This window comes from Meleagris gallopavo, chromosome 1 (genome assembly GCF_000146605.3).
Source record: "Meleagris gallopavo isolate NT-WF06-2002-E0010 breed Aviagen turkey brand Nicholas breeding stock chromosome 1, Turkey_5.1, whole genome shotgun sequence".
Classification (NCBI taxonomy): domain Eukaryota; kingdom Metazoa; phylum Chordata; class Aves; order Galliformes; family Phasianidae; genus Meleagris; species Meleagris gallopavo.
In genome coordinates, this window is record NC_015011.2 from 178,931,408 (window position 1) to 178,950,583 (window position 19,176).

Here is a 19,176-nt window from a genome sequence, read left to right on the forward strand (position 1 = left end):
ACAAAAGAAATAAGAGGCTTAAGAAGTATTATCTACGAGGGATAGTGACTGTAAGGGTGTTACCTTAGCTCTGTGAAGTGCTTTTAATGATACTTATTCACTGTGATTGAACAAAAAGTAAGCAGTCTCCACTGCAGCAACAGCTGTGCCAGCTGTCCTGAAGGGTGCTTGTTTGTCCCAGGGAGGCATTTCTGTCTCCAGGCTGCAGGCTTACTGATGCTGCCTAGGCCCCAGTAGTGCTAATCCCTTGGTGCAACCCTTGGAGCAGACTGGATCAACTCCTATCCTGCTGCATGTTCCACCTACTCACTCCTGTGTCTCTGTATCATAGCCTTCAGCTCCATTCCCATTTCCTAAGGCCCTGGCCCCTAGTGTGGATACCTGTGACTTAGCAGCAATAGATCCTCTTTACACATCTGTGTGAAAAAAACATCTGGCATGTTGCTTCTTTGCAGTGCTGGAAGACACAAAGCATAATCACTGCCCTGTTGTTAACCTCCAGGCATACTTTCATCCTTAAGCACAAATAAGCAGGTGTGTTTTGAAAGCACATGGTCTAGATTCATTCCTCATCAGACTACATCCTGGGAGGCCTGGTAGGAGAGGAACTTCAGACAAGGTGATCTCTTGTATGTTCTTGAGACTCCTACAGACTGGGAAGGACTGTAGCGCTCAAGAGCCACCTCTGTTTCTTTCAGTACCAGCCTACAGGGCAAGAAGCATCTGCAAGTTAGGCCAAGTGCTGGAGCATATGCTGCTCTATACTGTACATGCTATATGTATGGCTATCTTACTCTGAATAAGCAGACTGAAAATGTTTGGGTGTTTTAGTGAAAATGGAAAACATGTGAGAGGAACAGCAGAGAGTTGTACATCATGCCATCAGGACAAACCATGCCTATTGAGAAGCTATCTTTTGCCCCTCAATATGCAGCAGTGGTCTAGCATGACGCACTTGCAGTAAAAGTGGAGATTGCCCTCTACAACTACCTGAAAAGAGGTTGTGGCAAGACAGAATTCAGCTTCTTCTCCCTGGTAATAGCTATAGGACAACAAGGAATGGCCTGAATGACCATCAGGGAAGGTTCAGACTGAATATTAGGAAGATTTTCTTCCCTCAAAGTGTAGTTTGAGCACTGGAACAGGCTGCTCAGGGAGCATGGACAATCTTGCCGACTTGAGCTGCAGGGTCCTTCATGGTGGGCCATGTCCATTTGAGCATCCAGGCAGGTAGGATCTAACAGGCAGGACTTTGATCCTGATGTCTTGCTGCTGCAGTAACAGTAATAATTTCCAGGCAGGGAATCTTTCTTAGTGTTTTCAGTTTTTCATTTATATCTTGCCAATGACCCTCTCTGCAAATTCTACACCAAAAACCTACAGCTGTTATCAATTATTGAGCCATGCCTACATAAAGTAACTTCCTGTTATTTTCTTAGGATCAGATACAATTTCCTGTGGATAGAAAATGAAATGGAAGATCATGCAAAGAATATATAGGAGAAGGTTTCAGATGCTGCCATTATTCAGGTGATTCCTCATTCCTTGAAGTAGTGTAAACACCTTACTTTCACAGGGGGTAAGATTTAAACAAGCTATTATACACTTACAAAGGTATATTATGTGTTATGGGCTACCAGGTTGACATACAGATACAGTATTATGTTTGAGATTTCAACCTCATTCTACCTGAGAACAAAAAGGAAGGAGAAAGGGAAAGCAATCAGTTTATTCAGCTTATGGAAATCGTCATTTAAAACTAAAGGCTTGTTCTCTCTGCATTAGGGTGTATTTTAAACTTGAATACTAATTAACAGTAATGGACTGACAGTTATCAAATTAAACTTTAAGGATTCGACTCTTTTGAATCATCTGTGCTAAAAATTACCTACTGTTCTCTCACTTCTGGACTTTTATCTGATGTTAGTTACCATTAATTTTTTTTTTTTTTTTCTGGTGATAAAAAATGTTGGGCTACAGAGAAACAGTACAATGCTAAATGCTACAGCAAGCTCAGAATGTTGAATTGATTTGGAAAATAATGGGTGAATATCATAGAATCATAGAATCCTTAGAGTTGGAAGGGTCCCTTAAAGGTCATCCAGACCAGCTCCCTTGTAATGAACAGCAACATCCACAGTTAGATCGGGTACTCAGATCCTGGTCCAGGCTGATCTTGAACATCTCCAGGGATGGATGGGGCATTCACTCGTTCTCTCGGAAGCCACCGTTCCAGTGCCTCACCACCCTCACTGTAAAAGACTTCTTCCTTATATCCAATCTCAATCTTCTCTCTTTTAGTTTGAAACAATTTCCCCATGTCCAATAAATAAAAACCTTTTCCCTTGACCCATCAAACAATCTATTCCTAAGCAAAGTGAGTTTAAATCAATGCTGTTCAATTTAATGAAGGGTAAGTTTATATGTTTTTCTCTATATGTATATTGTTTGATGATTTTATCCCTTAAGTCCTTCAGTTTTTCCCTTAGCTAATTCTCATAGTCTGAATAAGAAAACAATTTGACCTGGGAACAAGAAGGAAGGACAGTTAATTCTTTTTATATGCAAACATGACTTCCATACATTATTTTCTAGGAAGTAATACTTGCATTCTTATTTATTTTTGTCATTATACTTTGCTTTCTCTATCATACATACTGCCTTTAGGAATGTGACAGATGAAAATGTTTTGATAAAGTTTCAAGGATGGTTTTCAGAAAGCAGAAATAAAAAGCAGACCCTTTCCAGAAGTCATTCTGCAGATTTCCTAGTAACTGTACTCAGAGGACATTCTGCTGATTCATATTCTGGTTTGTTTGGATCAGATTTGTATTTATACAATACAAATACAAACTGATTTGTTTCCTGAAATCTCTAAGAGGGATAGAAGGAACGCAATGGTATATTTTCTGTCAGCTCTAAAACCTTTTCAAGCTTGATAAGAAAAGAGCGAAGTTTTCCCTGATATCACTTGGGTTGTTTAGGTCAGATAGTGCAGATTAGTTGTATTGAAAACAGTCTTAGTGAAAATCCATGGAGAGGTAGTAATTTTACAACCACTTGAATAAAAATAGTCTTTAGGAATATTGTATTCTCTGAATCCTTTTTGGTACCATGGAGATCCTATGAATCTTAAATGGGGGCTGGAAGAAATTGTATGGAATGAGAAGGGATTCAAAGGAAAATAAAAAGCATGTATGCTTGATTGAGATTAATCAAAACTAAACCAAACAAAAACACTTCCTCCCCAAAGAGGCCCTCAATGCCCCATTTCATCTTCCATTATGTTTATAAAATATGTGTATGGCTTTACGTATTCAATAAGGAAGCATTTTCCCATTTTGAATATTTGCAAAATCCAGAAGGTACCAAGACGACTTTCAACTGTGCGTCCCAACAGTTAATGATTATAGTCTGTCACAAACATGTAAGTCTTTGAAGGGGCTGCTCATGCATGCTTTTAACTATAAACTCTGTCTAATTGACGATAATGTTTTCACAGAGTGATTAAGTCTTGTCCATGTTCAGCGACTTTTTCACTCAGGAAAGCTTTTCCTGTGAGTTTACTTCTAACTTAGTACTGGAGACACGAGTTGTGATGCAGAACATTCTAGTTTCAAACCTTGGTGAATATTCAGACAAGATGTCACAGGTTCCCCATCTTAAACTTTCTTGGGAACAGCACAACTGTAAAGAATATTTTGAGAATTTATAGCAGTTCACTTTTTGGTGCTTGACTTAAATCCATCTATCGTTTCCACATTATTTTTGCCTCAGATTCTCCATGAACAATTGCTGACTAACCAGAGATCAGTAGATATAATAACAATTTAGGACCTCTTGAAGCTGTCCTGGCTTCCAAATATTCAGTTTGGTCTGGGATCTCAGATTAGATGGTCCTAGTTTTGCAAAATGAGACTGCCCTAAAGGTAAAAAAGAAGTGACGTCTGGATGGACTACTGACCTCAAAAGACAGACCTTAGATCAGAAAATATTTTTTAGTTTAGGGAAATTCTGCTTTACCTCTGAAGTTTTAAAAATCATTATTTGGCATTTGTGTATTAATTGTACATCTCTATAAATGCCATTAAAATTATGCTAACATTGTATGTTTTTGTTGCTGTTTATTTGGATTGTGTTTCTTTCATCGGATTTTGGCTTTTGTTTGCTTGGGTTTTTTTTTTGCTTGTTAATTCACATTCTATGCAGTACAGACATACTCAGAGTACTGTGGAACCATTAATGTTTGTCAGTGCTATTTTTACCAGAAGAAAGGAGAATCCAAGTTATCTAATGAACAGTCATAAATGAAATAAAGCCAGACAAAAACCCAACCATTAACTCTCCCCCTCTCTCCTTGGAAAAAGAAATTCTATTTGAGAAAGATGAAAAACTGCAAGTATTATACAACAGCTCTTTAAATTATGAAAAAGTCTGTTAGAAGTATTTTAACAGTTCTAATGTGTCAGTGTGTCCCTGCCATTTTGATGATCATCTCAAAAAATTTGACCTTATCCTGGATTTCATCTTTTCCTTAGAGTGAAAATCCATCTGCAGTCAAAAAGTGTTCTTCCTCTTTCAGCTACTAATGATCAATAGTCTGGCTAAGCCAGTCTTTCTTTTAATTGTACCATCAAGGTTTGTAAGGTTACAATTTCCATTTTCAGGTTATCTACTTTTATTGTGAAGATACTCACAGTCTGATTAGCTCTTTCCCTTGCATTACTAACAGAAAATGGTGATGAAAATTACTTCCAGTTAATTTTAGTCACATCTTCTATGCTTCTAAACTGCTTATGGTTGGCATAGTTACCTAATACACTAAGCTTGCATACTGGCTTCCATATCTTTGGGCAGATGAATGCAGCAATAGCTAATGCTGGCTTATGGTGAAGCTTTCATAAATCATGTCTTGGATGCAAGTTTCCCAGCCTTCAACCATCAAGAAGTTACACTGCAAGTCCAAGCTATCTGTGTAGGTTTCTCTGATGGGTTGGCCCCAGCTAACAGCCAAGCTCCCAAACATCTGCTCGCTCCCTTCCAGAGAGACAGAGAAAAAAATGGAAAGAACTGAAGCAATGGAACTCGTGGATCAAGATAAAGACAAGTGAAATTGCCCACCAATTAATGTTGTGGGAAAAACAGACTTAACATGGGGAATTAAGCTTACTTTATTGTCATAGTAAACATTTAATTACTACTTTGGGTATTGACAAACATAGAAGCAAACCCTTCCCAAGTTAAAATTCATTCCCAGACTTCACTCCTGACATTCTCTCCCACCTTCAGGCTACACTCAGTCTCTTCAGTGATGCAGTAGCATGTGCACAGGATTAGGCTCAATGCATAGAGTTATTTCTGATGCTGTTGTTCTCTTCTTCCACTGCTTTTTCCTTCTTAGATATTTCCTATCCTGTTTACTTGAATCTTGTATGTGAATTCTTCTACTCCTCATTCTCTAGGCTTTGCAGTACTAAGCTGGAAACATGCTTTCAAAGAAATAATTCACATTTCAATATTTTCCTGTTTGACCAAGATGGTCCTAAAAAGCTGCAATACAGCACAAACTAAACAACTGTGTTTCAAACTCGCTCATTTCTCCCCTGCAATGCCAGAAGGTACCTGGGCACACCTCTATCTCAGGCTCCTCTGTTCCCTACAGCTTTTGGAGGCTACGCGGCTTTTAGGGATTTTGCCCTTCTGCTCTACCCATCAGAGCATATAGAGGTAGCTGAGATGAAATCCACCATATAGGGTTTGTCACTTGGTTTATAATCGGTCTACAGAGCCAGTCTGTCTTGAGCGGATGCCAGCAAGTCACCAGAAAGTACTCCATGATCTAGGAATTAAGTTCTTTCTGCTGCAGAGAGCATCAAACTGGGGAGCAGAGACACATGCAAAGCACTTAGCACTACTCTTTCCTTCCCTGACAAATTCTGAATACGACAATTGGATGTCAAAAAAAAAAATAATCCCTGACAATTGGACAATTGGATAATCCTTGTGCACCTTTCGAAAGATTTTTTTTTTTTTTTTGGCAAAATAGTGTCCCCTGAGGTAATAGTGGCTTACAAGACTTGGAATGAGACAGAAAAAAAACCTAAATGCTAATTGGTCACAGCTCAAAATTTAATTCACAGTGAAACAGAAAGTTGGCCTTTACATTTTATTACCCTTGGGTGATTCATATCTTCGGGAATATGTGATATTGTCAAAATGTTACCATTCTCTTAGGTGTTCTGCTAGAATTAGAAAGTAGTCATTCAAAATGAGGACTAAGTGTATACAGTAATCACAAGCTAGTCTTGTCTTTGACTGAGTGCAAGATCACATACATACAATTGCAGCTTGCCTTAAGGAATATTAGATGATTACTGCTAGTGAGATTGATAATTGCTATATGTTTAAAAAACAACACCCCCTACTCAACTACTATTCATATCTCATTAAAACTGCATCTGGAAGAGACATGATACTCACTTCTTTTGTAATTTAAGAAAGGTACCATTTTGATTCCTCTGTCATTTTCCATTAGTTGAGACTCCCTCTCACTGGTAGTGTCTCTGCCATATAAAATACATTATTCCTAAAACCAATTCTGAAAAGTCCAAAGCATTATATTTATGTCTCTCGTGCTACTATAACTGCGAGACTTTATCCAACACATATATACATTTCCACATGACACAATAAAGATATTGATTCTAGGTTTATTTTAAACTGTCAAATAAATAGTCTTGATCACAGCAGAGCCGAAACCATATTGACTTTTCTGGGGAGAAACAAATAAAACTCTGAAGCTTTACGTGGCCTAAAATAACCTTTTGAAGTTCAGCATATTTTAATCTTTGGTTAAAAAAACCTCTACACGCATACAAAAATCCTTTGTGTTTGTATTGAGTACTTTATTGCATATATATGAGTATATATACAAAGAAAGACAAAAAAAAAACAAAGACAAAAAAAACAAGACAAAACAAAACAGTGTCTTTAGATTATCTTGCCTTGCAGCAGTAGCACATCAGTTTCCATACAGTCGCATTTTCATTCATGACTACATGGTGAGAGACTATTTAAAATGAGTAAGAGAGGCCAAACCTGGACAAAGGGCACAAATGACAGTACTAAAGATGTGTCACAGATGTTGCGGCCCTTTTCCCATACACAGTACCTGATTATTTCATGCAGTCTGGTACATGCATTTTACGTTGAGATGATGACTCATGCCTTGTATATTACTGAGCACACTGGGGCTCTTGTCCTACTTGCTACTTAGGACTAAAACCATAGGATAAGAGAAACAAAGTTGAAGACAGAAACATAGAACAAATTGACCAAGAGTAGTCAATAGTAAGTGAGCTGGCTGCACAGTGAAAGACATTTGAAAACTTGACAAATGTAGACCTGCCTCACCTGAGGGTAAGTTTTTCACCTTTGAGCTGCAGCTCAATAATTTTTAGATCTAAAGGCATGAGTCTGCAACTTTTTAACAACCTGACACTTTTCTTGTCACCCATTGAGCTATTCATGTCATAAATGCTTCAAAAATAACAGAAGCAGGAGATGCAATCAATCATACCTTGTACTTGGATTTTTAATAAGTGATTGCCTTGCATAAATTCTATTTCTTCTTCATTTCTTCATGCTGAACTGTTACAGAGAAAGTCAGGCAAATTCTCTTTCCTCTTCTCCATAGGATCAGGCTGAGGCCAATTAAAAAAAAAAAAGGCATTAGGGGAATCTAATAGAAATTTTTGATGTGAAACAGATGTGGAACTGAAGAGCATTAAAAGATGGAGGATTGCTTGAAGGGCTGGCAGGGATGACAGACTTAGTGAACAAGAGCTGCTGGTATGGCACTTGTGTTTGTGTTGGGAAAAAATTGGGTTGGACATGACTTGAATCATGTGTCAAAGTTTATGGAAATAAAAATAAGTGCTGTTAACTACATGCATGCACAAGAAAACTTCACCTTCATTTAGCAATCTGTAACAGCTTCTTCAGAAACCTTTCAGAAGCAGCATTTTCTTCATGATACAGATAAGTGAGGATTAGGCTACTTTCAACATCAACAGCTCAACTGTCAGTTGTTAATTCCCTGGAACAGGGAATTTGTAACTGACATGGAGCCTGGCCCTTCACTTGGACATGTTAAAGGAGAGTTTTTCATTCCACCTTAGTTCTTTGGGAAAGAAGTGAAGAATTAAAAATGAATGTTCTTCCTTACAGAAGAGAATAATAGTTTATTAGGAGTCACCTAATCTTCCAAATATCTTCCAAAGAGATCTTCCAAAGGCGCCTGGATGTGGTCCCAGGCATCCTGCTCTGGGTGTCCCTGCTAGAGTAGGAGCTGAGCCAGGGGACACCTAGAGTTTTCCTTTCCACCTCGAGTTTTCCTTTCTACCTCAACCCTTTTACAATGCTGTCATAACTATGGCTGAAACCATGTCAAGCTGCAGCAGTGACTCCATGCACAGCTGAGCCTGATTCCCACTTACACATGAATCACAGAATCATAAAATGGTTTGGGTTGGAAGGAACCTTTAAGATCGTTTTGTTCCAACTCCCCTGCTATAGACAGGACACCTCCCTCTAGACCAGATTGCTCACAGCCCCATCCAGCCTGGCCTTGAATGCTTTCAGGGAGGGGGTATCCACAACCTCATTAGGCAACCTGTTCCGGTGTCTCACCACCCTCCCAGTTAAGAATTTCTTCCTAATATATAGGCTAAATCTACCTTCTTTCAGTTTAAAGCCATTTCCCCTTGTCCTGTCACTATATGCCCTTATAAAAAGTCCCTTCCCAGCTTTCCTGTAGGCCCCCTTCAGGTACTGGAAGGACTCTATAAAGTACTCCTGGAGCCTTCTCTTCTCCAGGTTGAAGAGCCCCAGCTCTCTCAGCCTGTCCTCATAAAATGGAGCAGAGGTGATGAGGAGCAGGCTGCCTTCCCACACTGTATAGTTGTGACCTCAACACCTGGAGCAAGAGCTACCAGGGGATGTCGCTGCTTTGCCTTTCACTGAGACGCAGGCGATGTCTCCTGCTGGTATAGTGCCAGGTTTGCACTCTGAACAGGGTGGTCCAGATGATTAAACAGTTCTTTTTCTTTGTCACCTTATATAAACCTGCACAGTGAATTCTTAAGAGGAGATAATTCATTGCAAATAAACAAAGAGTCGAAAAAAAAAATTGCCTGAAGAACAACAAAAAAAGAACAGCAGTATTATTTTTGTTAATGCCTTAAATTCTCTTCTCATACAGATAAAGTAGTGGAAGGTCCTTCATTTCAGTGTCTTTGCCTCTGTTATTTTTCATTTCAACATTGCTTCCTGATGAGGGAGCTCAAATCAATTCTGTCTAAATCAGGGATTTCTCAAAATGTGAAAAGAGGAGCTGAGGAGGTTTCTCAGAGTAGGAATAAACTTCACCAGCTTTTAAACAGTATCTGTAAAGTGGTGATGGCTGCTCTGTATGTGCCACAGTCTGAATGGTAAAGCATTAACTTGACTGTACTGCAGGAGAGCACACAGAACTGTCAGTCCTATTCAATGATCTGCCAGCTCTGGTGGTTGATAGATCCTGCAGGGTAACCCAAGGAACTTATTTGCTGTAGCACAGCCTGCTCAGAGCCAGTTACAGGAAGAAGAATTGCATTAATACTGTACAATACAAATTGAGGGATATTTATCAGAGCTTGGTGCAAGAATGGCAAGCAGAGCAATAGTTTTCTTTAAGAAACAGTGCAGTAAGAAACTTCCTAATTCCACTTCAGACACTCTGTGTTTTAACATCATTAGCAAACATAATGATGAAAAAACAAAATACCTCATCTTATCTAAGATTTACTCAAATTACCATGAAGCTGGAATAAGAGACAGATTTTACCGTAGTAAAATGTGGCCATTCCATTACAAATATAAATCTTTATAGGAGATGTACATCCAGAAAAATACTGTCCAAACAACAGCAATTAAATCAGGAAAGAAAACTGTAATTAAGAACCATTCATTTTGGTAACAAGCTAGAAAACAAACAAAGAAAAGAAAACAGCACATGCAGAAAGAAGTACTTCAGAAAATGAGCTGGTTACAAATATATTTGCCTTCCAGACTTTAGGGTAGGTTGAATTTCACTACCCAGTGGAACATATTGAAGTGTACTCAATGCGTTAAAAATGTTTAAAGCTAAAACTCAATGGAAAAGGAAAAGAAAGCCTCGGGGGCAGATGAAGAACATGAGTTATTTCAATGTCCAGAGCTTATCTACTGGTTTATGACAGTTTTATTTATAAAGGCAAAAGGCTTCCAAAACTTTAAAACATAGTTGTCCAGCCTTAGTAAACTTTCCTTTGTCCAAAACATTCCTCAATCCAAATGTTTTGAATCTTTTAGTGGCCTGCAATAGGTGTGATGGCTACAAACCCCTCTGTTCTTCATCAGAAGCGTGATGGGAAAGACGGGTTTGTAACTGTGGCATCCATATTCATCCATCAATCCTCCATAAAATATTCAGATGTTGTGAAATTCTCTGGAACTGTGGCCATGGGGATCATATTATAGGCCAGTCAGTAGGGTTTGAAAACAATAGACAAAATTCCAGGTAGAAGAGCCTTGCCTCTTCTTTTGTTCCAGCTGTATCCATTGCTCTGATAGAAGACAATGCCTCTCCACACAAATGTGTTTCTCTTGTATATTTTTGGCTGAAGCTGTCATCCAAATTCAGCCTTAAACTACAAAAACTTACATACTTCCCAAGTGCCCCATTAGATGTAAACTTAGGTTCCTTTCTCCCTTTCCCCATGAAGCACTTCCTTACCTCCTTTAATCCTTCTCTAGGATCTCAGAAAAGATAATTTTCAGACTGTTTTGAAGCCAGTGAGTCCACTCTGTGTAAACAAGGCTTCATCTTCTACACCCCGGTGATTTCCCATTACTGCTGATGAACACACTGCCTGCCTTTGCCATGGGAGAGTCTTCACAGAGACAGAGTAGGAAGCCTCAGGGACTTACAGTGGTTCTGATATCCTGCTCCCATTCCTTATCATAGAATCAAAGAATTGCTTGGGACCTCAAGGATCATCAAGCTCCAACCTCCCTGCCACATGCAGAGCCACCAACCTCCATGTCTAATACTTCCTTTTCCCCTCCTTCTCCTGAGACAACCTTTGAAGAACACCAGGAACTGTCAGCCCAGTGTTACACTCAGCAGCGAACTACCTCTTCATAGACACCATTTCTTTTCCTGTTCCAGTGCTTCACTTGTCTCCTTTGCTTCTCTGTCAGTTTTCTTGGCCTGAGAGAGCTACATCAACAAAAGTGTCTGTTGAGGAGAAATAAAGGGAGGTTACAGTCAGAGTTAGATTGCACACTCTTCAGTGTATTTTAATCCAATAGCCCTCTTTACATATGTCTGCATCATCAGACACACGCTGTACCTTCATACATCCCTTAACAGAGTGCATCCCACAAAGTACAGCTTGAAGAAGAGCTTTGGACTGCAAAGAAACTTCACTAAGTAGTAGAGAATGTTCCTGAATCCTGCGGCTAGAGAAACAGCCCCTGGATCTTAGCTGGTGACATGTGCACCCCTACATCAGCCTGATAATCCACAGTGGTACACAAGCTCCACATGTCCTGATGTAAGATTTAACAAGAGGTTTTATCCTCAAGCTCACTCTAAAAAATCCCTTTCTTAGTCCCTATGGTTTGTTAATGATTTACAAGCATTCCTATGCAGTGTTATGGATGGTTGAGGTGTAGCCTAATGAACTGAAATTCTCAGTTTGTTGTCAGGAGTGCTTCTTTAATTTTCTCTTTTATTAAAGGATCAACAATTTGCGTATTTATTTTGTGTATGATTTCAAATAATAGGTTTCTGGAAGACTTGATCTGGTGGGTAGAATGAGGAAATAACTTGGACTCTTTTTTTTTTTCTGGAAGCCTGATTATAACTCCAGAGAGAGTTGATGGGGATTTTGCGGATATGATCAGGGTTTGCTTGGGAGGACATTGTGTTGCTAGGAAACACTAATGATGAAGTAACATAAAAAATATCTTCTCTTTTTAAATTGCACTTGTGCTAGGAAATGAATGAGTAAAAAGTAGATTAATGAACCAGAGTATCAAAAATATCAAAGACTGTAAGAATATTTCATACACTGGTGAAAACCAGTGTTAAGAAAAAAACTTAATGCAGTACTATAGAGTGCAGAACAGGCGCTTTGAATCCTTGACAGGTTGAGTACAGTATATAGAAAACCTGGATCAGGAATGTAAAGGAAACAAGAACAGAAACATAGGTTCATGCAACTGCATGGCTGTTTCAACTTGCTGGTGTTAGACAAGTTAAGTATACATCTCAGACATCTTCATATGGTGACTAAGCTTACTGAAAGAATTTACACTTTTCTTCTCTATAGAATCACATGAAGTGCAGCCAGAAAGGATATGAAGAGACATCTAATCTATCTTGGTGCCCAATGAGATCAGTTACTTGTCAACTATCTCTGGGAGGCACTTGATGAACCCATTCAACAGCCCTCTAGTAAAATGTGCTCTTCCTCCTCCTTAGCCAATCTTGCCCATTGCTTCCCTTTCCTAGTTTGAAGCTTTTCCTAATATCTAACCTGAATATATCTTGGCAAAAGTTAAGCCTACTCCCTCTTGTCCTAATGTCAGCTGACAAAGAGTTTATTTCATTTACCTTTTCAGCAAGTATTTACATGCTTAGAGACTGCTACAAATTCTTCTCTCAGTCTTTTGTTCTTTAAATAATCCTAATTCTTGCATGGAAACATCCATCATGTTTCCAAAGACTGACCACTTTTGTTGTTTGCTCTGAAAGCTGCCCAATGCAAAAGCATTTTGTGTAAAGATAAGATAGCTTCCTCTGAACTTCAGAAACGAGTGAGAAAGAACACAAGTTTATTATTTCATAGCCAAGGAGACTGGTTCAGGAAAATAGCTCACATTTTGATAGCATCACCTTACATTTTCAGTTCAGTGATGAGTATTTAGTATTCTCTGTGACTGTGCATCACCGAATTAAAAGATGCTTGAAAATGTTGAACACAAAGTAAGAGGTGCCTGAAAATGTAAAAATGGCTTCTCACAGGCCAGAAAGTCCACAGCAAACCAGTATCTTTTCTGGAAATAACTGTAAATGGAGATAAATATCTCTCTGTTTTCATGCTTTTTATTTTTATTTTAATTTTCTGAGCACCTTTACCTGCATAAATGACTTTCAATTATGTTTGCATTTTCATCTCAGAAAAATGGTGAAGTTACCATCCTAAGATCTTAATTAAATAAGCTGTGGATTTGTAATACCACAATAGAGCTCCATGCATTCTGTGCTTTATGACGTCACCAAACGTCAGTAGCTTTAGTCATGCCCCAAAAGGCCTCTGATCCAGTGGTATGAAAATAGCAGAGCCCTGACTCCTCCATTTTCTTTTAAATTTTGCCATGAAATGTGAAGTTAATTAAAGAAACACAAAAACAAACTGAAGTGATTGAGAAGGTCACAGATTGAAATTCAGAGTACAGTCTGAAATGTGATAGGCTCCAATCAGTTATGACTACTGCTGGGGTGTTGTGTTTTTCCAGAGGGAAGAATGAATTGTGTGCCTGGAAGGCTGCATGGGACAGCACTGCAAATCCACATGTGTTCTATAATGCACAGCATGAAAGTGGACCTTGAATTTTCAGCCACATTGACAAAGAGTGAATTGAACACCAAGTTATATTCTTGCCTCAGAAATTGCTTCCTTGTTTTCATTAGCACAGAGTCAATCTCTATAGTAACTAAACAAATTGTCCCTCTCTTCTCAGTATTATAACTTCCTTTTTATTTCCATAGTGGGGAATTCTTGAGAATCCAGACCTTTTGGAGCATTAGAAATTGACCCATGCTTTAAATATATTCAATTTTAAATACAAGATGTTGTTGAAGAAGTTTAAGAATTATCCAAGATAGTGAGATTTCTACCAAATTCAGCTGTTAAATGACAAATCTGAAAAAGACCTTGGGCTTTTGCTGTAGACTGAAAACCTCTGTTGAAATTATTTGAAAAAAATCAGTTAAAATTTCAATTGAATTTCATAGTAACCACTGTACTTTTCCTGTATTGAGTATCACAGGGGACTAGGAAGTATAATAAAAAACACCAAGTAGGCTATGGTTGTACCAACATCAATGAATGAAGACAGGAGAGAACTGGCACGGGGATGCAAAGCTGTTAGCAGTCTCCATGGTTGTTTTGGACCACATCTGCCAGTTCTCCCAAAAAGAAAGCCCAGATTATTTTTCTGGAGGTGGTTTATTGAGGGATTGTTTAATGTGCTAAAGATGATGCCTCTCACAACATGGGTGAAACCTAACTGTCAATAAACTGTGTTGACTGTCAGTCAGTCAATAAACACTGCCCTAGAAGGCCTTGTAACCTCAGAACCACCCTCAAATCAGCCACTTGCCCCATCTCATATAGTCTTGTCATGTCATAAATGTACCATGCTGAAGGACTATGAAACATTGTTCTTGTGTCATTATAGCTTCACCAAGTACAGATTGTGCCTGACTATCTGGTGACCTTTGACAATGGAGTGAAACATCAGTGGACAAAGGAAGGGCAACGCTATCTCGGCAATGCTGTCTACCTGGACTTCTGCAAGGTCTTTGACATGTTCCCCCGCTACATCCTGGAGACACATGGATTTGATGGCTTGACTATTCAGTAGATAATGAATTGATTGGATCGTCACAGCCAGAGAATTGTGGTCAATGGCTCTATGTCCAGATGAAGGCTGGTGATGAATGGTGTCTCCTAGGGTTCTGTCTCGGTACTGGTGCTCTTTAATATCTTTATATCACTCTTAATATCACTTTTTAATATCAGTGATATAGTGGCATCTAGCACATCTTCAGCAGATTTGCTGATGATATCAGCTGTGTGGTGCAGTCAATACAGTCAAAGGAAAGGGTTCCATCAAGAGTGACTTAGACAGGCTTGAAAAATGGGGCCATGAGAACCTAATGAGATCCAACAAGGTCAAGTGCAAGGTGTTGTTCTTGAGGTGGGGGGATCCCAGATACATTTACAAACTGAGAGAAAAACTCATTGAGAGCAGCCCTGCTGAGAAAGACTGAGGTTCTGGCAGATAAAAGCATGATCTGATCCAGTAGTGTGGGATTGCTGCCTGTAAGCCCAATGGTATTTTGGGCTGCATCCAAAGAAGAGTAGCCAGTAGGTAGAAGGAGGTGATTCTACCCCTCTACTAAGTACTCATAAGGCCCCACTTGGAGTACTACATCCAGGACTGGGTCCCTCAGCACAAGAAAGATGTGGAGCAGTTGGAATGGTTCCAGAGGAGGGCCACAAAGATGATCAGAGTGCTGGAGCACCTCTTCTATACAGAAAGGCTGAGAGAGCTGTGTTTGTTCAGCTTGGAAAAGAGGAGGACCTCATAGTCACCTTCCAGTTCTTAGAGGGAGAAAGACTTTTTACATGATCTGACAGTGATAGGACAAGGGGGATTTAATTTAAACTAAAATACAGGAGATTTAGATTATATATTAAAAGGAAATTTTTTACTCAGAAGGTGATGAGGCACTGTAACAGATTGTGCATAGAAGCTATGAATGACTCATCACTGGAAGTGCCCAAGGCTGGGCTAGATGGGGCACTGGAAAGCCTGATCTGGTGGATGGTGACCCAGACCATGGCAGGGGGTTAGAAGTAGATAATCTTTGGTTCCTTACAACCTCCGCCATTCTACGATTGTGTGCGTATATGATTATACAATTCTTTGATTCCACTACATCTGGACCAAAAATAAAAATAGAAGTAAAAAAACAAATTTCTGTTTAAGCATCAGGAAACTGTCATTTGTGGACCTTACTGTACCTATGTCTTTGCAGCTATGAGTAAGGTATCTTTCCAGGAGCAGAGTCAATTTGGCAATGGAAGCATGTCCAGAGACAAGACCTATACTGACGTAAATATTTTGTTGTCAGTCTTTAACATATCCTAAAACATGTCTCACATGTATGATCTGCAGTGGGGAATAAAGAGGATATGCCATCCTCCCTCAACAGCAAGGTCAGCTCTTACTGTCTAGCCCACAGCCATGTGTGCATCACCCCTCAAATGAGTAGCTACTCTTTAGCCTGTGTTGCAAATGTTAGAGATGCTGCTGTACTTCTCCACAGTTGTACTTTGTCCTTTTGTGCTGCCCAACATCACCTCCATGAATAAATGGATTATTCAAACCAATCTCCCTAGACAAAGACTTTGAGGATTACAATGCTGTAGGGCCTCTCCTTATGTAAGTGGAAGAACTAGGTACATGTTCTGGAGCTGCCGAACTACAACTTCTTAAATGCCTGCCTATTCTTGGAGGGTCACATGACCCAAACCTCACAGAATTACAGAATTGTAGGGTTTGGAAAGGGCTGACTAGTCCAACCCCCTGCTAAGGCAGGTTTCCTACAGTAGGTTGCACAGGAAAGTATCCATGTGGGTTTTGAAAATCTTCAGAGAAGGGAACTCCACAAACTCTCTGGGCAGCTTGTTCCAGTGCTCTGTCACCCTCACAGTAAATAAGTTTTTATCATATTTGTATGAACTTCCTGTGTCCCAATTTGTGCCCACTGCCTCTTGTCCTGTCACTCAGTACCATCAAAAAGAGCCTGGCCCCATCCCATCTTTAGATACTTATAAGCATTGATAAGATCCTCTCTCATTCTCCTCTTTTCAGATTGAACAACCCCAGGTTGCTCAGCCTTTCCCCATAAGGGAGATGCTCCAGGCTCCTTATCATCTTTGAGGTTCTCCTCAGGACTTTCTCCAGTAGTTCCCTGCCTTTCTTGAACTGGGCAGCCAAGAAATGAATGTTGTTCACTTCAACATATGCATAGTGAAATGAAGATGTTCGAGCCATTGATAGCAGTTCTGTGTGCAGTTGTTTGATGTAAGTTAAAAACAATGAGATTTCAAAAGGTTCCTGAGCAAATCTACAGTCAGTGCTTTCAGAATTCCTTTTATTATTCTGTTCTTGTGTATTTCTCTGATTTTTTTTCTCTTTATCTAAAATCAAACTGTTTTTACATTTAAAATTTGGTTACTTACAAATCACTCATCTTCTTTGCACTTTTTGCATTGTCCCATATCATGAACTAAATCAAAGAAAGTATTTTTCAAGACATCGCTGTATAATGTCTTGAGTCAAAGTACTCAATTATGCTCAACTGCTCTCTTTACTTGCCAATCTGTCACTATTACTTTATTGTGGTGCTGCTAATAAAACAATAAATATCTCACAAGTTAAGAGCACTGATCACCTTCTATACAAATATTATAGATATTTATTTTACTTTTTATTTCTTATTTTTCCAATCTATTGCTTTATTATATTCACACGGCACTCCTGGAGACGAATGCGTCCTTTTCCACCACTTTTTACTGCACTGGAACTCTCAGTGTTTTACGTAGGTACGGATTCGTACATAAGTATGGTTTGTATTCACAAACCCAATGTATGAATTCCAGTGAACCACTCACTATATATTTCCTGTTAGTTATGGTTCTCAAGTGTGAGGATGTATCAAATTTCATGCTGAATAATATTTTAACCTGACTTTATACTTGAAATTCTATGCATCTTTTTTTTTTTTTTCCCTACAATGTTGTCTGAAGTACGTTGTAAAGTTCCATCTCTGTAACAAATTTATTTCCACCAGCTCTTTCATCATCATAAGATTGTATCTCCTGGAATTGTTTTATTTTGCTACTCTTCTACATAATGTAATACTACAAATACTGAAAGGCGAAGGGTATTTTTTTTTTTGCTATGTTACTTGATTCATCACTATAACAATGCCAAAAGTTGAAGTTCTATTTTTGCAGTATTTTACGGTTCTTTACCTTTTGTAAGCAAAAAAAATCACTTTTTTTTTTTATTCTGAGATCATCTTGACTTTGAAAATAGAAGCGTAATTGCAATAACTGTTTTCTTCAGTAATTATCACATTAGAAGCAAACAGAAGAAGAGGGGTGAGACATCATTCTCCATGTTTTCCTTTTGCCTAAATCTTAAAACCTATGAAATAGACAGTTTTTTTTCTTTGCTGGGTTATCTCACCTGCAGTTTCACTAAGTTGCAGCTGGCTGGAGTCAGTGTGTGTCCTCCAGCACCATCTGCAGTTAAAACACAGATATCATGAGATGTTATCACCAGGTATAAGCACCAGAGGCCAAAGTTATTGTCAGGATTATGATATAATCTGCAAAATTGACATTAACGCTCTAATCATTCTTCAGAGCAATGAAAGTGTAATTATTGTTGTTCACTCTCCTTCTCCCATGAAATTAAAAGAACAGAGTGACATAAGAAACAATTTTCCCTACGCCGGCTCTGTAAACACAACCTTTAATTATTAAAACGCCAAGAGAGGCCTGTCCAGATTCATCTTTAAACATAAAGGCTGGCTCTTCTTTGAACAATTTATATGAAATGAAGTGGGAAAAGCATCCAGCAGGGATCTAGTTGTGGGTCCTTCATCTCCACCATTCAGCTCCAAGGGTATGTTAAAAAGTCATAAGGGCTCCCTTAAATGTTAAACTCCAGCAGGTAGCCGAGCATGCTGCACAGTGAAGCACTGGCTCTGCCCTGCAGCTTCCTACCCACCTCCCTTCACACCAGCCAGCTGAAATGCAACTGAACAGCCAATGGAACCAAATGGTGGCCATGAAGGAGAGTGTCTTATTTACACCCTTAAACTTATCCCAGTAGAGATGCCGCTGCACTCAGGAAAGTCTTCAGGTAGGGTCTGCTACTGCTTCAGAAAGCCTGGACCTAATGTCTTTTAAGGTTAGTTGGGGTCTGCCAGAGCTTCACAGCAACCTTTTCTCTCCTTGGAGGAACAGGGGAAGAAGAGAAATAAAACTGGTAGCTGTAGTCTGTGCTTGTAAGGCAAAGCTCACAGAGGAAACATCTTCAGTTTTCCACATTAATTTCAACATCTGGTCCTCCAAAAGAAGGGCTGTCTCTTGAGTCTGTGCTGAGGAGCCCTTCAAGCACAGTGCTGCCATATGCTGGGATCTGATTTGCCCTTCTCACCTACGTGCCCTTCTCACCAGCTTAGAGACTCTTCTGCCTACATTTCCTTTTAGCTGC

General features: G+C 39.2%; 1 long non-coding RNA gene across 1 annotated transcript; it reads left to right on the plus strand.

The window, feature by feature from the left end:
• Positions 1–13,375: 13,375 nt before the first annotated feature.
• On the plus strand, positions 13,376–14,762 carry LOC109365704. The gene is made up of 2 exons (XR_002111430.1): positions 13,376–13,417; positions 14,554–14,762. It is a non-coding gene; the product is annotated as an uncharacterized LOC109365704 (long non-coding RNA).
• Positions 14,763–19,176: the final 4,414 nt, after the last annotated feature.